Below are 8,732 nucleotides of genomic sequence, written 5' to 3' on the forward strand. Positions count from 1 at the left end.
AGAACTTTTCTCCAAGGAAGGCGACATGGCCACAACACAGAGGTGAGAAAACAGGATCACGAGTTGCCAAGTGCAAGATGCTGCGTTTGAAAGAGAGTCAAAGCAGAGGTGGGCATGAATATGGACATGAAGATGGGTCTCTCCATCTCGATCCCTCTGCACTGCCTTTGAACTGAAGAGGAAGTGCTCGTGGCAATGCAGGATGTAAAGCTGATTATGCCTTGCTCTGTAAGAGAACACATCTATTCAGGGAGCACATGACTGCTGAAAGATTAAAAGGAGCCTAAAATACAGAACTTTGTTTCTATCGGCAGTTGCACTTGCTTTTTTCATCCTGCTTTCTCTTCAAAGGCTTCAGAAAACACTTTTTAGACACCCAAATTAACACGCCAAATCCTGAGAGCAAAGGTAGAGAAAGTGAGGAGCAGTTTATTTTCCGGCTCAGCTGCATAAAATGAGCTAGAGCAAAGCAGCAACTGCAATTCAAAGACCTCAAGTCGCAGCCTCCATCTGCAGTAGCAGCTAGTTATATTCTCACCAACTATTCACTTACTGGTCTGTGAATGCTGCCCAGCATTGACCTCTCCCTTGCTTTATCCTCTCCCTTGATCCCCAAGTGCTTCATAAACTCTTGGACCCCTGCAGAGGCCATGTTCACACTTTTACTTTCCTGCACTTCTCATTAATCTGCTCAGAAACTATTTAAATGGTTTCTTTGTATTTTTGATTCCTAATTTCCATTTTGAGCACGTGAAGCCTTTGCCATGACAAGCGTTCCCGAGCAGAGCTCCGTTTCTCTGCTGATGAACCTGTAACTTAAATAAAGTGCCAAGCACCTGTGGGATGCACGTGTTCAAAGAGACAATTACAGCTCCTTGGGGTACTAAGCCAGCAGCAGCTATTAAAAGTCATCTGGGCAGAGAAACTGCTCCAGCTGCTGATGGCTTGGGAGGCGAGGAAGGGACCAGTTCTCCATTTCTGGCACTCCTGGTGCAGGCAAGGCACACACACCTGGCACAGAGCTCAGGGGTGTTTTAATTGCAGTGGAACATAAGCTTCAGCCTAATTTTTCTTCCAAAGCTTCATTACTCCCGTGGGATTTTCCTGCAAGATGTATTGTCCTAACCCCACGGGGTTGGCTTGTCAGGCACAGCTTTATCCCGACTTGTAAAGGCAGGAACACGAGATGCAGAGCAGCTGCTTTCTGTACATTGCCAATATGTTTCCAATGACTTGTGCTCTCGCCGTGCCCATGGGTACAGCCCCAGCTCAGGAAGACATTTATTCAGCACATGCCTAAAAGCCATTGACCTGAATGAGCCTCGGGCTTGTGCCTCAGATTTGTTCTGAATCAAGGCCTGATAGACGGGATATTTTTTTCTGCTCGTTTAAACATTGAAACCCAAGACTGTAACACAGTATATTGAAATGTCCCTCTGGCTGCTGTTCCATCAGCTCATGAATCTTGTGGAAAGGCCATCAGTTACAGGTTGCTGCAACTGTGGTAAAAACTGAGCCTTACATTTATCTTTTCATAGTGTACATTAATGACTAAGATGTATGATGTTTTCTTGCTATCGGATTTAGAAAATTTGGAAGCTTGTGGCATATGATGGACTCCTTGCAATGTTTTCCTTGGATTGAATATCAGGTTGCATTTTGATTAGGAGAAAAATATAGCAGGGGAAGGCAAGCAGTGATGAATTAACAATTTCCTATTGCTTTCTCAGACTTACTATTCATTTTAGGTGGAACAAATTTGTGTCAATTGACAATTCCATAGAGACATTGATTTATTTGGAATTTAAAGATACAGTAAAGAAAACATTCTAAGAGTCTTAATCATTAAGAGTATGGTTTTGATTAACTCTAAGATTTTTAAAAAAGAACTAATTATTTTCCAAGCTGTGGCAATTTCCAAAAAGCTTTCTCTTTATACCAGTAGTTTAGATAGAGGCACATTGTTTCTAAAAGAAAAAACAGCACTGTTTAGGTTTCTGCCATGCAGCACTAACACCAAACTACCTCATCTGTCATACCCAGCTGCCATTTGCTTTTGGGTATTTCTAATTAAAATAATAACAGAAAACCAACAAGGGACTTCACCCACACCAAAGAGAGGAAGCTTAAATCCAAAATTACCCACTGGAGCCAGTACTTGCTTCCCTGATAGCCCTTACCCTTTTGAGAAGGTTTTGGAAAACGCAGCTCACAATAAAATTCTCCATCACTCTTAAGGGAAAAACAATTGGTCTATATTTAGGTCAAAAAATTAAACAGTAATAAACCCAGTGAATTCTAAGCAAGGCTGACAGTTGTGCTCAGAGCAACACAATCACAGAGGAAGGGTCACACAGTGCTCTGCCTGTGCAGCTGCTGTCATGAAGATGTCCCCGAGCAGGCTGGTGCCCACAGCTGCATTTCCAGCACCAGAAAGGCACAAGCAACAGCCCCAGTGCTGCTGCAGTGTCCTGCTCTTCAGAGGCACTGATGCAGCTGCAGCCGTGCATTCGGGGCATGGATGGATGGTTTACAGCCTGAGCTGGTGGAGGGGCTGGCTGGCTGCTGGAGACCATCTCCTGCAGAGCAGGGAGCAGAGAGGAGGGAGCTACAGCCCCTCACAGGGCAGAGAAATGCTCCCTCAGATGATGCTCCAGCCTGGGCTTCATGTCTTAGAGGTCTTTCCCAGCCTAAACGATTCTCTGTATCTGTGTTCTCAAGCCCATACAATGAGACACCTAAACACCACCCACCACACCTGTACGGCAACATCCACACATGCCAGAAAAATCTGGAAACTTGGAGCAACTCTCCCACATGGTCTAAAACCTACTGAAGCCTCCCAGGCATCCTGAAGTAATTCAAAGTTGGGACTAATGCTGTTTCAAAGGGCTCCCCATACACTATCAGAAAACAGATATGCAAGAACACACACATTTAAATGAGGAAAGGGGCTGTGGATCTTTTAGATTTAAATGAAGAATTGTATCATGTGTGATAATTACAGCCTTTGCAGGCAGCAAATGCTTCAGTCGAGTTCACGCTCCTATAATTAAAAGAGCTGTATCTCCTTCCACATTACATACCCTCATCTAAATAATGAACTTCCAAAGCACATGACCTGATAAATACTGCCTCCGGATTGCACATTCAGTATCTCCAATAAATAAGGCTATACTTGCAACTACTAACTAGTTACGAATAACAGTTTAAAATAACAAAGCAGCCATTCCAACGCAAAGCAAAAATGGCATTTCAAGTGGTAAAATTGTTTGAAATTGTCTCTAATGGGAGCCATTCTGCTCCAGTCAGCAGCCTGTTGTCACAGAGCTGGGCACCCCAGAGACTCCTACCTCTCCATCACACTGAGCTCAACTTGGCCCTTGGGTTCAAGCTAATTGGGGCAGGAGATGGACGGCCAGAGCACGACCTCCTCGGCTTTGTTTACGGAGGAAGCTCCTCTCATTAGATAGCTGGATGAGTCTGCACATTGCTGGGAGACAAATATACGGACTTTCACTTGTAGGTCAGCGGTTCAGATCTGATGGGGATGAGTAATGACAAGCTAATTGATCTCAGATGGCCGTTTGGTGGTCTCTGCAAAATGAATTTGGTGATCTGGGTTCACGTCCCAGGGGGTGAGCATCCATGTCGTAGAAAATCGGCCTGTGCTAGGGCAAGGGCTGGAAGGAGATGTGGGAAACACCCTCTTTCCTTAGAGGGAGTCCCTGGGCGGCAGAGCTGCAGCTCACTGACAGCCAGAGTCGAGGAGGTGGCTCTTTCTGAGAAGCTCCACCGCAGCTCTGAGGAGCTGGGCTGTTTCCTCCGGCTCCTCTGCTCCCAGCGGAGGAGCCCAAGGTTTGCTAACAGCCCCTCTGCGTGCCGCGGAACTTGATGCCCACGCCTAATTGGAGAAATGCTGACGCTGTTCTCTTCTAATCAGAAACTACCGTTTGCATTCTGCCTCTCTAATAATATATCCCCTGTCCTTCCAGCGTATGAGTTAAAACATGACCCTATGCAATTCATCTTCCGGCTAAAATTAGTGATTTTTAGCGGCAATGCATTTCTTAAATTGTGTCCAGTGGGGCAGAAAGAGCCTGGAAAACTCCTTCTCTCAGGAGGGTCATTTATTCTGACAGCAATGCTAAAGCATATATCTTTCTGTCACAGCTCTGGCCCTCAGAAGAATTTCTAGATACAGTATTGCTTTTTTTTATTTCTTTTGTTTAAACATTATTAATTGCCTCCCCAGCCCTCTTCACTGAAAACAATTGTCTGGGGTCAGACTTGAGGGCTGTTGTTTCCACTCCTGCTATGCACAAAGGACTGCTCCATTACACAGCCTTGCTGGAGGAGCTGCAAAGGGACAGATCCTGCTCTCCCGCTGCTTCACCCTGCACTTGCTTTTTTAGTACCAAAGTTGCTCAGCAGGTTTGCTCCCGATGTGCAGGGGTAGGCAAACCTCAGCCTCTCCAACAGCATCGACCTGAGGCCAGAGGTACCCAAGCTGAGGGGTGCCTCTGGAAAGGGCTCTGGAGTGTTGGCCACACTCTGGAGTGTTATCCCCGTTTCGTAGCTGGACTCGCTGGAGGCAGCAGCTCCAGCAGGTACCTGGGGAGGATGTGTCTAACCCAGCGGGCACGGCCAGCCTCACAGGGGCTTGTTTCTGTTTGGCTTGTCCCCATGGGAAGCTGCCGTGGAACACTGGGGAATGCTCCAAGGAGGAAGTCTGCGCGGGTCTGTGGGAGGTGAAGCACGGGCTTTGTTCTGTGTCCCGGACACGGAGCGTGGCCTCGGGCGGCCCCGGGGCTCCCGGCCGGCCGTGCAGGCGGGTCCGGCCCGGCAGGCACAGCACGGGGCACCCAGCGCTGCTGCACCCGCAGCAGCATGAGGATGAGAGGAGGACACGGCACTGCCTGCCCTTCTCCACACGGAGCCCTTTGCACCCCAAAACGTGAAGGATAGCGACCGGTTTGTTAGCGACAGGAAAATACACGGAGGGGCTCAGAGGGAAAGCGCTGAAGAGCACCAAGGTCTGGATTTGCATGTATAATGGCCATGTTTGTTGCTCCCTCCCCTACTCCTCCTCACCTACCCCTCCCTGCTTCTCCTGCCATAAATTAGGGAGCAGGCAGGAGGTGCGCCGCTGCTCATCTGCTGGTAATTTGGTTAAGGCAGGGTGTAGCTGTGGCATGCAAATCCGCTTTTGCTTCCTCCTCTGCCTGGAAGGGGCGAGCAGCGCTGCTGGCGGGGCCGGCGCGGGGAGCTGCATGCCCAGTGCCCAGGACACCACCATTCCTCCTGGCTGAACCCCGGCGGGGCAGGGCTGCCCAAGGAGGATCCTCCAGTGGCAAGGAGCCAATGTACCGGGTCCTGCATTGCTTCCTCCCTCATGGCAGGGGCAGTGGGGCTCCCCAGCCACTGCTGCGCTCTTGGAGGGCACTGGCCAGACCTCATCATTCACAGGATGTTTTAAATTAGGACGAGGGACTGATAGGGGCACAGCATGGAGCACTGAGGCCATTCCTTCTGGCCCTTCCCAAGCTTCCCCACCTGCATTTGGGGCATGCAGGGATGAATGGAAGGACAGCCTCACACCCAAGTCATGGCCTGTCCAGTTGACAGCTCACTTTCCCCAGGCAATCAGGGCTGCCATGGTTCCTCTGTGCCAGCTCTGGGCAGGATTTACACCAGTAGCAGCTTACTCTAAGTCAGAAAACCTCATGCTTTCTAGGCAGGTGCCAGCACAGCTGTCAGCAGGGTAAAGACTGGGCAGAAAAGTCTGGGCATCAGCACCAGCCCTGCAGTTCTCATTGTGGTGCCACATGTGGACGGGACTGGGACCCTTTTGGGGGCGTGCAGTGGGCTCCAAGGCTTGAGCAGAAGAGACCTGAGCTCCTGGTGGGCAGCAGGCATGAGAAGCGATGCAGGGAACCACAACTGCTCTTTAGATCTCTCTAGATCTACTACATATTTACCCTCCTGCTGCTGTGGTGGGTGTTGTATTCAAATCAAGATCTGGTGTCAAAAATAGTCATGGCTAATGTCTCTCGGTCCTGCTCCATCATTTCAGCAGAGCTGTTTCATCAAGCAGAGACCACATCCCTCCCAATGCCCTGTGGGCTGGAGTCTAAATGAAAACCCTACCCTGCACTGCTGCATCCTCCTCCAGGGTCATGTCAGCCATATGCAGCTGGTGCATTTCCCTTTCCAGCATGCAAAGAGCAAGCTGAGTTAATTCTCAAGCAGCCTGGCAAGGAAATATTCCATTTGTCTGTCCCCAACCATCCCAAACAAGCCCTCCTGAGCAGTGAGCAGGCTGCTCACTACCCCCATCCCAAAGCATCAGCCGCAGTGAGCAGCAGCACGCCCCTCTGCAGGGTGATGTCAGGCAGGAGAGAGCACAGAGGTGTGTGCTCTTTATCCCCCTGCCTCTCTGGGACACATCCAGCCTTCCTGCAAGGCCACACTCTCTCATCTCAGCGCCTCTGCAGAGCTCGCAGTGTGGCGGCAGCACCGCTCGCCACATGAAGAGGATGCAGCACGCCTGGCCCTCCTCCACGGCAGGAGGGGAATGTGAAGAGGTGTTGGATAAGCCATGGAGTATCTGTGAATGTATTTGTGACTCTCTAAGCCCCCACAAATCTCAGCTGAGAATCTGCCAGTGCATTTGCTTTGGTGTTGGGTTCAGGACCTTAAGTTTTGCCACCAAAGCAAAGCTGACATCCCTCAGGAATGAATTCTAGAGTTCATTTTCCCTTTGTGTAAGGGAAATTCTGGGTTTGGTACAAGGGAAGTAGTTGCCCATGTGAGCAGTGCTAGCCTCATGTTGGAAGGAAAGCCATTGTCTGGAAAATAACAATAATACAAGAACCAGGTTTAGTATTTTCTATGCTGTACATTTTCCTTCATAGTAAGACCAGGGATACATTTTTCATGCATTGTGGAGAGGCAGATTTTGAGAGCTGATGTTTGCAGACATGGAGAATTTAATGATTTTCTAGCGAAGGCAGGAATCTCTGTGCAATAAGAGCTTGAGCACTTTGGAGGGAGAGGGAGCAAGGTTGCCCTCACATTTCCCAGGAGGTTCAGAACTGGTGCCCACTGGAGTTAACTGGGCAGCTCACATTCATTTTGGACAATCAGCAGCAGCTCTCTGGTGGCTCATGGGCTGGATCTGCACTGTCAAATGTTACAGAGGACCCTATGTTGGTCTGCTGCCCTGCTGCCCTGCTTCCCCAAGAGCTACAGGGTACAGGGGAGGGAGGAAAAGGCTGTGTGGATCTGTGATGTTTTCCAACCACTTTTCCTGCCTGGCCAAATGAAAAGAGCTCATTTCTAAATGATAACACGAGGCAAACCATCCTGAGTACAGATGGGAAGAGCCCAGCAGGATCTTCCGTAGGACTTAAGCCTTCTCCGGGTGTTTGCAGCACTGGAAATATCACCTTCAGATCAAGCTGAACACAACTCAACAGCTGATTTATGTCATGGAAAAGCCAGAGCTGCTCATCAAAAACAAACTTAAAAATAACATTGTGGTTGATGTTCTCACAGATCATAAATATTCCCACTCACTCCACAGTTGCGGGGGGATTTTTTCTTGCAGGGGAGGGGGGAAGCAGAGCAAACCAGGATTGTGAGCTCTTTATTTGTGTTAAATGCAAGGAAGAAAAACCCACCAAGCAGCTCTGCATCTGAAGCTGCCAGAGCTTCACTGCTGGAGGAGGAACCAGCTCTGCCCTTTGCTCCAGCATCCTCCTGCCAGGCTTCCAGCACTGCCTGCCTTTGCAGGCTCTCAGCCAGCCCTGCAGCCTCTCACTGCTGCATTATCCACCCAAGCTCTCCCAGAGCAAGCAAACCATGCTGGCTGTGCCTGCACACCACAGCGTGCCCTGGTTTCTGGCGGGGTTTTACACCCAGATAAAAATCGATTGCTGTTTTGTATCAGAAATCCCCGTGGCTGCAGCTCTCCACCTTCCCACAGGCAAAATAAATCATTCTCTAACCCTCCCCACACACACACAGATGCTTCACACAACAGGGACTAAGCCAGGAGGAGCAAGCTGTGTCTGACCACCAGCACGTGCAGCCGCGGGGCCCAGCTCCTAAATCCCTTGGCACTTTGGCTGCTAATGCACAGCGACTGTGATGGGCAGCTGATTGCAGTGGCTTCTAGTTCAAATTAGAACAGCAACTGCCTTGACCAGTGCTGGAGAGGAACAAATTAAGTTAAGAAATCCTGCTTATCATGTTGGGACATTACATGCTTACAAATATACAGCAATAGAGGTCCCTGGGGGAATCTGAGTGTGCATGTACCAGCTTTGCCAGCTTGGTAGAGGATCTCAGAAGAAACTTAAAAATCCCTGTGTGTGACTTGGAAGAAGAGACTCAGTTGCATCACTGCCCAGACCAGCTATGTCTTGTGAAACTGAGCCATGATTAAAACAACAGATGTGTTTTGGTTGGGTTTTTTGTTGTTTTGTTGTTTTTGGTGGGTTTTTTTTAACATGCTTTAGATCTCTCATTGAGGAAAGCTGGGACATGACTCACCCATGGCTTCCAGACCTAGGGAAAAAAAGGGAAAAAAAAGAGAAAACAACCCTGAAAAAAAAAATCCCCAAACCATTTTCTAACCAAATGTTTGAATGCATTTGTTTTTGGCATGCCCACGGGCAGGCTGCGAGACCAGCCCTGCAAAGCCTGCCCGCCGCCTCTCGCAGCTC

Source organism: Prinia subflava, chromosome 13 (genome assembly GCF_021018805.1).
Source record: "Prinia subflava isolate CZ2003 ecotype Zambia chromosome 13, Cam_Psub_1.2, whole genome shotgun sequence".
NCBI lineage: Eukaryota > Metazoa > Chordata > Aves > Passeriformes > Cisticolidae > Prinia > Prinia subflava.